Genomic DNA, 11,141 nt, shown 5'->3' with positions numbered 1-11,141 from the left:
AAGTCTATTTTATCCTTTAATTTAAAGTGGATTCAAACCATTTGCCCTGCCTATTCTTTGTCCCGTGGGCCTAACTCCCCTTTTTTTCATTCTATACAGGAAAGCACCTTTCACACACCCTCACTATTTTGGAGATTTGACAGGAGTAAATCCTGGACTGTTTCCAGGTAGGATTGGGCCACACATAAGTGTATGAATACCAAAAAACCTGCGCATTCTAAACTTCCCGGTGCACCCCTACCCAGGAACACCAACTATTGGAGTATTTTGTATTTTTAATTTTGCACCACAAAGATCTTTTTGATGCTTTTCTGGCAGACCATTTATATTTACAGAAATGCTTCAGTTGGTGGCATTGACACCAAGCTTATTCTTCCAGCTGCTGGACAGTGCCCTTCTCTGAAACATAGATACCATCCAAGAACTTTCGGACATCCTTGTTCTTTACAGTTGTGGATTGCTGGATCAAGGCAGCTGAAGTGGAAACCAGTCATTCCCTTCAAGAATCAACTCGTCCTTCTGGGCTTCAGAAAGTGCACAGTTAACACCTTGCTTCATGCTCACTCCGGAGATGTACTTCTCCCCCAAGAAGTTACAGATTCCTACTAGCGAGCCAGTGTCCTGAAAAACTACATTCATAGGGAAATGAGCGTACACAGACCGCATCTTGTAATAAAAGCCCAATGTGACATCCCTTAATCATGTTTTGCACATGGCTGCAGATTGTGCTCACCATGACCAGCTCTTTGCGATTACCCCACCATTTGTCATCACAAAGCTTCCTATACTTCTTGCCTATGAGACAGAGCTCAACAATGATATGATTGAAGTCACGAAGAAGACGTTCCCGGGGGCCCTTCACAATAATAGTGCACCCTTTCAAGGTGATGTCCACCTTGTTGGGGATGTCTACAGTCTGGTTGTTGAGAATGGTCTTCATTCTCGCAGGAGACAGAGAAAAAAAGCTACTGGAGTAGAAATTACAAAAGCATACTGTTACACTATTGATGGAGCAAGGGTAAAAACAAAAGTTTTTGTATACCCCTCATAAAGTCTCTTTCCCATACCAGTAATATGTATTAATTGTGTGATTTTACATTAATCAACATAGAATAGAAAGCACATACACAAATACACGTGGGATACTAATTTGCTTGTGTTGTGTTGCGAACCATAATATACTAATTGAGTGAAATCGTCTTACTAATATAGTACGCAAATGTCATAATCTAATGAAAACCTGCACATGTATGCTTCCTAAATGTATTATTGGCAGAAATTATGGAGAATGGTAAGAAAACAATGCATAATTGTTGCTTATAAAGCTAGGTAACCACTAATAGGGTGAATATAGAATGGTGGGAGGTAAACAGAGGGCTATATTTTGAAATCTAACGCTGGTGTTTGTTTATATAATAGTTCCCGTTATGGCCCATGCTGCCTAAAATAAAATGGACGGTTTGTGAGAATCAGGGAGAGTGATTCAATACGCATGCTCAACTATGCTCGAGAGATGTGCAAGCAGTCTGTGCCTGTGCAGCGTGGGTCAAGGTCAACGTGGCCTGAAAAGCAGAATGGTGCCAAGATTGAGATGTCCCAGTCATGAGCCTGGGAAAAGATGGTGAAGTGACAAGTTTAAGGACACGAATGAAGAAATGTAATAATAAACAATTAGAGCCAGATGTAGGTAATCCCCGATTACCGATTCTTAAATACCGAATCATACTGATTCGGTATTTAAGAACTGCCAATCGGGATGTAGGTATATTTACCGAATCAATTACCGAATCGGTAAGATTCGGTAATTACCGAATCGGTATTTACCGATTCGGTAATTGCCATTGATTCCTATGGGCCTGGCGGCCCATAGGAATCAATGTCAATTACCGAATCGGTAAATACCGATTCGGTAAAATTACCGAATTTACAAGGGGGACAGGGTGTCACTTTGACACCCTGTTGCACCCCTGATTCTGGCTTGTGTGCAATGTGACACACGTACATGCCCTTAGGGCATGCATGTGTGCCACATGGCACAGGTGTACATGCACAGATGTGCATGTACACAGGAATTCGTTATTTACCATGAGATAGTATTTCATGGTAAATAATGAATGCTTAAGGGCCTGTGGCACTATTTTAAGTGCCACCTACATCTGGAATTACCGATTCGGTAAATATACCGAGTCTGTATTTTACCGAATCTGTAAATGTACCGATTCGGTAAATTTACAGATTCGGTAAAATTCGGGCCCCCTACATCTAACAAACCAATTACCGGTCGGTAACGGCCGAAATAGGCCGTTACCGACCGGTAATTGGCGACCTACATCTGGCCCTTAGAACCTTATTTAGATCGGACTTGGCGGAAATATGAACAATAAGGAGATGAGGTTTTTGCCGTCCACCCCTTGCATGGACCAATGGAAATTGAGTGTGGACCCTAAAAGTTTTATATTTTAGTTAGATAGTTATGGAAAAAGGGTATAAAAGAGGTCCTTTGGAAGAGAGAAGAGAGCTCGCTTTTGAATTTTTTTCGCACCACGACATGCTGTCGGACTGATCGATTTTTCTATGGTGGAAAGACTTTGACATTTTCTTGACTTTAACTTTTGATGGGTCGGAGTCCTGATGGGAGGTGAACATCAAGAAAGAATAGAGAGGCTGTTTTTGGGAACTTGGCTGTCCTAATACTGATTTCCATTGCCAAAAGGATTGGTAATATGTCTTTGACTTATTTTTCTGAACTATTCTGCTAATAAATGTAAACTGTTTGAATTACTTTTCTCTTTCCTTAGAGGATAAATAAAATGTTTATTTGAATTAAAATCAAAGTTAATACAATAAGGTCATGCTATAAGATCTAAAATCATTAAAAAAATGTAATAAATGGAGAATCAAGCTGGTCATAACTTTTACTAGCTGATCCATTGACCAAAACGTTGGGGTGTCTTAAATGTTTTTCTATTTGTCTTGAGAATTAAAAACCATGGTAAATAAAATAAATGCTTGTGTATATAATGTATCAAATATAGATTAAATAGGTGAAGTAGGACACCACTAAAATCCAGCAGCTCATCCTTTAGTCTTCACTGATCTTGGGAGCAAGGTGATTGGTGTTTATGAGTGACTCACAGTGTTCTGGGCCCCACTGACGAGTAAAGTGTGACAGCTCCTGGGAAACAAGGTGATGGTTTAAAGGTTTTGTTTCGAGTAGCGCTGGATCCGTTTTTCTTGGTAGCAGAGGATGGTTGCTATAGGTTAAGCAGGACAGGTAATGTATAGAGTTGTTAGGTTAATGTATATAGAGTTTTGATGTACAGAAAGTATGACTAACATTATATGTTGAGTCAGTATTACGTTATCTGTAGTGTGAAGTTGTAAGGCTTTTGGGAAGTAGGAAGCTGGTTACTCTGTCTGCAGGCAGAGAAAGTGTGGCATGTAAGTTGCCCGGTTACAGAGTCTGTTTCAAGGTAGTAGCATCGCCATGGCTTGGCAGTTTGGGCTGGACTGTTCCCATGAAACACAGGGTCAGACTGATTCGCATATGGCCATGTCTGAACTGGGTTGGCGGAGTGAGCTAAAGAATGATTATGGATTAAACCCAGATCAGTTGACTGGGTGTGAGTGCTTGCAATGTTCAACACTCCGTCCATCATGCCCTTTGGTTTTGCTTTGGTCGCCCTAAGTTTGGCAGGGTATGCCCAGACTTGGGCCCCTTGCTCACTTTGCCACTGGATTCAAGCTAGCCTGGCTGATGACGCTGATTAGCCAGAAACCGGTCCCAGGATGCTTGTTTCCTGTCCAAGGAAGACATGGATTGGCAGTTTGAGCTGGAATGTTCCCATGAGGCACAAGGTCAGACTGATTTGCATATGGATATGTCTGAACTGAGGTGGCGCTGTGAGCTAAAGAATGATGATGGAGTAAACCCAGATCAGTTGTCTGGGGGTGAGTGCTTGCAATGTTCCACACTCCATTCATCATCCCCTTTGGTTTAGCATACCTACAGCATGTCTCAGAGGTTAGCTATTTATACTAAACGTGGATTTAATACTTGACAAGCAGGTTTTAAATGAAAAATGAAGGAGACAGTGATAGTACATAGCCATATATTTACTCTGCCCATCATCCCCTTTGGTTTTGTTAAACTCAATGACTGAGAGTTAATGGATACCTAAATAATATATACAGCACAGATACAGTGAAGCAGGGTTTACAATTTCAAGTTTGTTTGCTAATATAGAGACTTTGCATTTTGCCACAAGTGCTAGACCCATTCTAATATAGCTTTTAGGTTTTGCCAGTAAGTATTGCTATTAAGTGCATTGTAGAAACAGGTTCAAGAATGTATGTTAATGGTGCCCCACATAGGACTTCCTATGAGCAAGAAAGTGGTACCAACAAAAGATTCAGGTACACTTGGTTCCCTCAACGTATGCAAGGTCCTGGGGAGACTTAATAAAGCCAAAGAGGAGATATGTGACATGACCTGTGTTTATTGTCTGTTTCTCCACCAGGGCATCATGGAAGGGCTGTAGCTCCACTGGGACTCTCTGATATGATTTCGTACCATGTGCAGTATGCAAACTGTCATCTTTGGTGCAGGATGGTTGCATGCCCGATACCCATGAGGTATCTGTTCTCTGTTAGTGTGTGGGAAGCTTGAACAGCTGTTTCCCAAATGGTATCTGTGTGCACTGCTGATGCCCATTTTATCCCAGTTGTGTGCGCGTGCTCCTTCTGTGATTTGGCCGAAAAATACACAGCTTCTCCTTGTGCTGTATATATTCCATATATGGCACATACGTTTACACTCTACTCTCCCTTTCTGCATTCTGTGCTTTCCCTTTTCCTATTTGTAAAGTCCCTATACCCAAATTGTATGTGCATCCACCCTCATCGCACCCCATGTGCTCTCTCACACAATGCATGGCCTTAGCTATACACAGTTGGAAGGCACCTCTATTGTGGCCAAACCCGCTGTGCAAGTCCAAAGAGAATGCACACTACTCTAAGTGACATGTACAATTATCGCCATTTAAGATATAGAAATCATGTTTAGGTTATATGCCCACAAAAGTCATTTCTATTTATATCATATTACAGGCAGAGCTTTTTATGAATAGCCTCTAGGCACAGACTTTTAGGGCAAAGCCAGTTGCAATTTAAGAAAAGGAAAATAAATAAAGCAATAGTTATTTGTAGATTATTGCAATGGGGTATGTACATTTTCTTGACAGAACTGCTTAATGATTCTTGGAGAGCATGCTCAAAACAACCGCTGAGAGTGGAATGTATTCCCAGTCAAAATGAGCAATATAGGAAGCTGTGCCTGGACAAGCACACTCACTATAGTTTTGAAGAATCAAAAAACTTTTGACTTCCATCATGGTAAAATATTACTGGTAATTTAGTGCCACAGAGGATAAGGAAGGAGCCTATGGAAATAATAAACCTACATGGAAAATAATAAGCTGATATGTGTTTCTCCCAGGGAATTATCAAAAGGGCTTTATCAAGGCTATAACGATTACCAATTGTAATTATATCAATTTACGCCAATGCTCATGGAGAAAGTTGGGAGCTCCAAAAGTACTCTAATTCCTAAAAATGCAAAAAGTGGCGAATGCCCAATAAAAATTGAATGCAACTAAATATTCTGTGGCAACGGGGGCACACACAAATATACCATTACATAAGTGTCTATGAGTCAGAGGGTTATAACTTTGCAGCGTATATGTAGATGACACGCTAGTTTCACTTAACAATACAATTTACAATGATAATTGTTATTTGCATGATTTCCCAATCAGTAATTTGGGGCTCGAAACAATATTACTGTGTCAGAGTATGGTACGTTTGCAGTTGGGAGAGTGTTTACACAAGTATTTGGCCCGTTTTCCTCCTGAAAGGGCTGAGAGTCCAAAAATAGCCTATCCTGGGGGTGCCTAATCATCTCCTACATCTGTCATGAAGTCTCCACCTAAGCCTAGAATGCAATGAATGGAAAATTAATCGGGACTTTTTTCAGCGCAAGGATTTTTTTCATATGTGGAGATTTCTAACTTCTTCACCAATCAGTTCTCTCTTTTTTTATACTTCCTAAATGTTTTGTTGTGCCTTCACCTGATAAGCATCTCGTCAGGTGTGCTTAGGTGAGATATCCCGGTGACCTGTACAAGAACGGTTTAAAGAGGTATTTTAGGTACAGTTGCGGGCCCAGGATGTTTTGCTGCACCACCCATCATTTAGCCTCGGCTCCTCTGTCATTTTTCATAGCATACCAAAGACTTTTGATACGCATCCTATTTGTGCACGTACTCATCCCGTAGTGCTTATTTTGCTAAAGCTGGGCTCATCAAACACACTGAGAGCTGAAATGTGACTATAGGCATCTCATGTACATTGGTTTCTAGTAACTGCCAATGTGGTGTTTCACTTTGTAGCCACTTTTACTGTGATTGGGATCCATCAGTCTGGCTGGAGAACTGCAACTCCTCAAGCCGGAAGTTTCACCACTGCTGATGTACGGGATCCTCTGAGCGTTAAGGGTTATTGAGGGGATATCATTGGTTGTAGAGATGGAGGAGATTAGGGAAGGCCTGTAGTCGCATGTGACCCAAGGAATGTCAGCTAAACACAAATCACAGGCAGAATGAGAGCTTACGCCAAGACACACTTACCTTGCCATTGATGGATGTGGAAACTGCACTATGAAACAGGCCAGTCGAATGAACGAACATACGTTATTCAGTTCAAAGCCATAAAAGCAAAATACAGATGTATTAATTAAAAAGACACACATATGCAATACAGGATGATAAAAATAGACATAAAATTAGAGCATTAAAGAGGACCCACACCGTTTCCTTATGGTAAGTGCAGCCTTGATAACATTTAAAACAGCAAAGTATGTATTGGGTGAAGAGAATTTCTGTAGGTATACTAAAGCTGCATGGTGATGTCAAACATCTTCAGCACGCAGGTGAGGAACCAAAAAAGGGCCTGCGCGAAACGCTATAAATGCAGACAAGTGGTCGAAGTGGGCGGGATCGGCAGGGCAAGGCATGCCCCTACTTCTTTAAATCAACATATTTAATTCCCCTACTTTTTTATTTCAAACATGTGTCCCAGGACGGCAGAAATAGCCAAGGCCTAAAGATATGGCACAGTGTTCGTGGGACAGGTTGGGCGGTCAGAGAAGGAAAAGCACTCTGTTTTTTCCTTCTTGGCCAGAGACGACAAGGACTGTGTCCATTTCTTCTCTGCCGCTGACAGAATCCCCCCTCTTTCTTACTCTTATTCCCTCTCTTTCTGTTTTGCTCCTCCTGTCTTACTGAAAAGGGTGACATTCAAGAAACTCTTCTTACCCTCTCTTTCCATCTTTCGTTATTTGTTCCCCTGTGAAATGGATCCAAAAAAGAACAAGCATTGGCATAGCCAATAGGTCTCGCCTTTGGGACCTTATAAGTGTTTAGCCATGCAACAGTTGATTATGTTGCACCAAGGATATTGTGCTGCATAACTAAATACTTATAAGGTCCCAAAAGCGAGACCTATTGGCTATGCCAATGCTTCTTCTCTTTGCTATATGATTTGGACTGATTTTGAACTTTATATTAATGAAATGTATTCATGTATTTATTACTGATTGATCCTGATTTCATGATTTTGAATCTGTAAACTTTTAACTTTTAATAAACCTTTATTGTTTGAAGCCTAACCATCTTTGCACAGTGCTATATGGGCCCCAAATCTGCACTAAGAAAAGAGCTACAACAAAGTATAGACAGTCTTAAGAGGAGAACACTTCTGCTTTGTGTCTGCGCCTGTCCCCACCCCCCACTCCACGATGCAGGCCCACCTCATTCCTTTACATAAGTGATGGTATGGGAACTTAGTTCATTATATTCCTCTTCTGCATCAACCCTCATTACTTACCCCGTAGGGGTCTGGTCCTGTCTTCTGGCACAGGGATATATCACAGCTCATGTACACTACAGACTGGTCTTGAAAAGCAACGGTCACTATCTGAAACATAACTGCCAAGGAATCACCGTTGTAGATAATCTGTACGTCCATTGCATCCGTCACTGCACAGCTGTCAGGGAAGAGAGCATGGAGTTATATTTGAAAGATTGCTTTTATTGTCACAGTCACCCCTACAGTCTTGCTGACGTGGGGGTTGGGAGGCGTGTGTGTGTCTGGTCCTCACACAGCAATGGATAAAATGCAGAGCCCAGGACATCAAGAGTGACAGACAGTGCTCAAGGCTGATTCTCTTATCCACTCAGTGCTGCATAGTTCAAGCTTTGCCACAATATTGTACAATATTTGCAACACTACTTCGAATACCGAATGAGATTCCGCTTTTCCCAAATAAATCCGCATCAGCTCTAATGATGCTTGTGTCAGGGGTTGTGTGTGTGCCCTATTTTGTCATCTGTGGACGGGGACAGGACAGGTATTGGGAAGCACAGGGATCCTTGGGACCTCCAACCCCCTTTTCCTGGTGGGCTGGTTTTCGAGACATCTGAGCTCACTGCATTAGTCAGCCATGTGTAGGTGCATTTCCACTTCCTACTCCATTCTCAGGTTTTCTCTGAATACCAATGTGTTTCTTTCAGTTCTTCATGCTGCTTTTACAGTGAGAGGTGAGCCCTAGACAAATTATCTCAATGACTCATTCACTCACTATCACGGGGTCCGTGTTTCCAACTTAAGTGGCCTCTCTTTTTCAGAGGAGGTGCAGGCCCTTAAAGGAAATATGTCAAAGTTGTCTGCTGTTCAGCTTTGACTTTTATCACATCGGAGAATAGTTAATTTCTACTTTTTTGCTTATTTACTTTGTATGTGATTTTACTATAACTTTAGCCTCTGCAGACTATTTTAACTTGTGTAATGGACACTTACCCGCCTGATATTAACACCACGCCGGAGTCAGTGAGGTTATTGCTCGGGGAGGCAACGCACTTGTATGCTCTCAACGAAAACACGTCTGCATCCGAGAATGTAGTGGAGATGCCAATGTAGAGCGGACATCCCACTGTCAGTTCATTGTCTTCTGTATATGGATCAGTAAAGGCATCAGACATGTAGGCAGCCATGGTGGAGAAGATGGGTCCTGAGCCATTCACTAGTGGGAGAGTAACTGTGCTGCATGTGACAACTATAAGTGAGCGGCCGGACTCGTAAAAAAAAAAACGAAGATCAAAACCAGCTGGGGGGTAGAGGAAAGCATTCACGAGCACTTAATAAAAGAAGCTGTGACAGCTGTGCACGACACGCACACTCTTGTGCGCGTTCTAGCAAGCTGATCTCCAGCAAAGTAGCATTTCTTAGAGCCTACTAAATGTCTTGGCCAGACCAGCGCATACGCTGGATCAGGCCGAGACCTAAAAACACCTTTGCTGGAAATGTCGTCTTTTAAAAAAAAAATTCTATTCCAAAGTGTAGTCTTGGGATAAAAGATTCATAGTATGAAAAATAAATAAAGCAAGACAGAGTGGTCAAAAAGAGGCCAGATTGGTTTTATTCACTCCCTAACACATTAACACCACTTTACAGAGCTTGCCGGTAAAGTGCTACTTTTGTTTTTGTCTTTCTTTGAACAGCATAGTTTTCCTCGTATGGGGAAGTGCACCTATCCTAGATGTACTGCAATAATTGATTAATAAGTGGATTAGAAACCAAAATGTGTACCACAGCTCTGTGTTCACAGATGTGGTCTTTTTAAACCATACTGCTTACGTTTTGTAAGGATATCAGCAATGGACAATGAAACAGGTCTGTTCTGAGCATTGTAGTCATGTCCTTAACTTTTTAAGCAAAATCACTCACCGATTTCTGAATAGTGAGTGTTAAAGTGTTAAGGTAAACATGTTGTTCCTGCTTACATTTCACATGCTTTACTTAATCTTGCATTCCCTATGAGTGTTTGCTTTTTCTAGGATTTTGTTATTTTTTTAGGCACAATATTGCTCTTGACTTGTGCATAATTTGAATTGAGTTGCATCCAGGATTGTATAGCGGGGCACAATTGGGTTGTCATTGAAGGCAGTGCGTTTTTGTCTCCTTGGGGCAGTATGGTGTTCAGTGGGGGAGAGGATGTGGCACTATGGTCACAGCTGTCGAAATTGGAACTGGGGAACCAGGTTCAGCATTCATGACCAGTCCACCAGACCACTCTCCTGACAGAGCACATTCCCATGCTAGACCTGAGAAGGCCTGCAAGACCTTAGAAGCCCTGGTGTCTTAGCACCATAAGATGGACAATAGTGGTGGCAAGTGTGGGATAACCTTGAAGTCTTGTCCACCACAATCCATGCTGAGGTTTACCTCCAGTCTTGCAGCCAGGCCTACAAAAGCAGAACACCCTAGAGCAGAGGTCTTCAAACTTTGTGATGCCGAGACCCCCTTGTAAAACCTTTTTAGGCGTAAGGACCCCCTTCCAACAAAAGTTTCTAGAAACTGGTACTCCTCATCGTCAACTTTTGATAACCATAAATGCGCCTGTTAGACCTCATCACATCCGTTCCATCATTCATCCACCCACACTTTCACACATCCATCCATCCACCCTTTCATCCTTCCATCCATACATCCATCCTTCATCCATCCACCCTTTCATCCTTCCATCTATACATCCATCCTTTACCCATCCACCCTTCCATCCATCCACCCATCATTCATCCAGCCACCTTTTCACACATCCATCCATCATTCATCCATGCAACCTTTTGTCCATCCATACATCCATCCACCCTTTCATCCTCCCATCCATACATCAATCCTTCATCCATCCACCCTTTCAACCATACATCCATCCACCCACCATTTCATCCATCCATCCATCCACCCATCATTCATCCCCCACCTTTTCACACATCTATCCATGCTTCATTCATACATGCAACCTTTTATCCATCCATACATCCATCCATCCACCCTTTCATCCATCCATCCTTCATCCGTCCACCCTTTCATCCTTCCATTCATACATCTATCCTTCATCCATCTATACTTCATCCATCCACCTTTTCAACCTTCCATCCATACATCCATCATTCATCCATCCACCCTTTCATCCATCCATTCATCCATCATTCATCCACCCATCTTTTTACACATCCATCCAG

The 11,141-nt window shown here is 42.0% G+C and overlaps 1 pseudogene; it reads right to left on the bottom strand.

Moving 5' to 3' along the window:
• Window positions 1-302: 302 nt before the first annotated feature.
• LOC147712042 (large ribosomal subunit protein uL6 pseudogene) lies at window positions 303-955 on the bottom strand (annotated as a pseudogene).
• Between the last annotated feature and the right edge of the window lie 10,186 nt (window positions 956-11,141).

Source organism: Lissotriton vulgaris, chromosome 5 (genome assembly GCF_964263255.1).
Source record: "Lissotriton vulgaris chromosome 5, aLisVul1.2, whole genome shotgun sequence".
Taxonomy (NCBI): Eukaryota; Metazoa; Chordata; class Amphibia; order Caudata; family Salamandridae; genus Lissotriton; species Lissotriton vulgaris.
The sequence above is the reverse complement of the archived record's forward strand: the minus strand, read 5'-3'. Positions and strand labels throughout refer to the sequence as shown.